Here is a 3,009-nt window from a genome sequence, read left to right on the forward strand (position 1 = left end):
ATCTGATTGTTGAAGATTCGTTAAAACCTCAGCTAGTTCGTTAGTGTAATTCACTAATTCGTGATCCAGTTTGTTACACATTCTCATTCGTGTCTTCTAATTCATGAGACACGTGTCGACTTTGTTATCTTTAATGCTAACAACCTTTTGCCATGTGGCAATAGTTGTCAGAGTTTGTTATAACTTCTTTATTAAACTGATTCGTTATAGTCGATTCGTTATCAACTGTAGCAAATTCGTTATCTTAATTCGTTAAGTTGAGTTTGTGTTTCGTTAAGCTTGACTTAGTGATTCGTTAAGGGAACTCAACAATTCGTTACCTTGATTCGCTAAGATTTCACTTATTGATTCGTTAAGTAAACTTAGTGATTCATTATCTTATTTCATCACCTTGATTTCAGATTCGTTCATCTGATTCGTTAATCTAATTCGTCAACCTGATTCTTGAAAGTTGACCTGATTCGTTCACTCAGTTCCTGTGATACTGTTACAGATTCGTTACACGAACAAGTTTTAATTCCTCATAACTAATTCGTTAAAAACTATTCACAATTAGTTAACTTTACTGTTCCTAGTTTGTTGAACACATTATCAAATAAAACCCTTGAAGTTTAAGATATTTTCAAATTCAACCCTTGAAGTTTGATTTTCTTATCATTTTTCAAAATGGCCGGTATGTATGCTTTAGCTTTCCAAAATATGCTTATGCAACAAATGTTTCAACTGGACACCGAGATCGGTTCACATTCCAAATGTCCACGTTTAATGAATTTAGCGATTTTGGTAAGTAGGAACCCGTTTCCGTGCTCATCTAGGGTCGGTTCACCCTGATTGTTTGCATTGGTTGGATGAGGTATATACCGTTCCGATGATTGGAGATGCGACTATAGCCATCTCCCAGTACTCTCAAGAAGAAAAGAAAGCGTTGGAAATTGAAACAAAAGCCTACTCTATTCTTACAATGGCTTTACCCGAAAACATATTTCATTAGGTTGGTAGCTTAAAGATTTGTGCTTCGTTATTCCAAAACATTCGTATGAGGATTATGGGTAACACCGCTGAAAGCAAGAAGGTAATGCTAAAGTTTCAATTTAGAAAATTTAACTTACTTAAGGGTGAGACTGTCGAGGAGATGACAACAAGGTTTAACCATCTAATAGCCGAGATGGACAAGATGAAGATGGAACCATCTGAATCAGATAAGATTGACACTATTAAAGGTGCTTTATTGATTTCTTATTCGACGATTTTAATGGTTCTGAAAGAGAACAATTACTTCAACAATAAAGACTTGACAGCATCTGAATTCATGTAAAAGATTAAAGTAAGAGAATACGATCTTAAATGTCAAAAACCTTCTAAGGATAGTCAAGATCCGACATTTTATGGTGGGCGCATGCCCTTGAGTTCAACCATCTATCCAATCACCGCATTTCTTACACAAAATGCAAGTGATAATGCTACACCTATCTATAGTGATCCCCGAGGATGTTTCTACACTGCTGGAAGTTATAGGTCAGCTGGTGCTTCTGGTTCATCTAGTGGATCTGAAATTTCATCCACTGCAAGTCCATTCTCATCTTCATCAAACGTAAACATGAAGGAAACTGAACAAAACTTTGCTTTCTTGTCTGCCTTCATGACCTCATCTGAGAATTTGGTAAGTAGTAAGATTGCTACTAGTGATTCGACTGATGAAGACTACGATCAAACTGATCCGGATGAGTTAGAGCTTATGGATTTGAAATGGAACATGGCGATGATTGTTCGAAAAGTTAAAAGATTTATGCAACGAACCAGCAAAGATCTTCCTGCTTTAAACAAGAAGGTTGGATTCGATAAACTAAAGGTTAAATTTTATAATTGCCATGTTTTTGGCCATTTTGCAAAGGAGTGTGATAAGCCGAAGAAGGAGTATACTGGTCCTAGAAATCAAGATCGAAGTTCATCGAGTAAAAATGGGAATGATGCTGTTAAGACTTCTGGAACCACATCATCTTCTTATTGGTCACAAGCAATGCTGACTAACTTGGATGGAAATGACTGGTCCCAAAGACTTTTGTGCAATGATATTCAAGCCAAATTAGTTATGTTCAAGACAAATGAATTTTTTCAAGATGCAAGAGGGAGTGATATGTCTTCTGATAATGATACTGAATCGGATTCTGATGATTCACATGACAAGCTTCCGGCCACTTTTGCTTGCATGGCTAAGATCAATGAGGTTAGTACTTCTGCTCCTATTTCAGTTAATGTGTCTGCTAATGTATCTTGTGTTGAAAGTGAGAAAAACAAACCTAAGTTAGAGTCTTTGAAAAATCACAATGATTGTTTAGTAAGAGAAATTGCTTCACTAAAAGTTACTTATCGACAATCTTTAGAATCTCAAATGAGATATAGGGAGAAGATTGAAGCATTGTCGACAAGTAATCATGATCTCAAAGCTGAGTTATCTGTCAAAATGACAATTAACGATCAAAAGTTTCAAGAATTTTGAAACATCGTTCGAAGATAACCGAGCTTGAGAACGAGGTTCTTGAGTTGAAGAACTAGTTGGCCAAGTTTAGAAACTCTTCCTTTTTGCTAAATGAAATAATCGAAGTATCTGGTAAACAAAAAGAATAGAAAAAGGGTATAGGTTTTGTTAATATACCACCACCTTTTCAAAATGATTATAGACTAAATGCTTTTGTTCGGAAAGAAGAAGAAGTGCTTGTGAAAGAACTTGTAGTTTCTAACAAATCTAAACAAGTTAAATCTGAAAATGTCAAAGCCAAACCACCAACTCAAAAACACCATATCGAAAGCAATAAAGTATTTGTAGAAAATGTTGAGAAGGTGATTATTGAGGATGTGTTTGAACCTGAGGTTATACACAAAAATCAGAACATCCCGTGTTCTAATCACATTTTATGTGAACCTCATGAATTTGAGGAAGCTGTGTATGGTTCACAAACAACTCAGGTGATAAAGGAAGAACAAGTTAAGGTTAAACCAGTGAAGGCTAAG

The sequence above is a fragment of the Bidens hawaiensis genome, unplaced genomic scaffold (assembly GCF_021521415.1).
Source record: "Bidens hawaiensis isolate Kalapana, Puna unplaced genomic scaffold, B.hawaiensis_p1.1 tig00018543_1, whole genome shotgun sequence".
NCBI classification, from domain to species: domain Eukaryota; kingdom Viridiplantae; phylum Streptophyta; class Magnoliopsida; order Asterales; family Asteraceae; genus Bidens; species Bidens hawaiensis.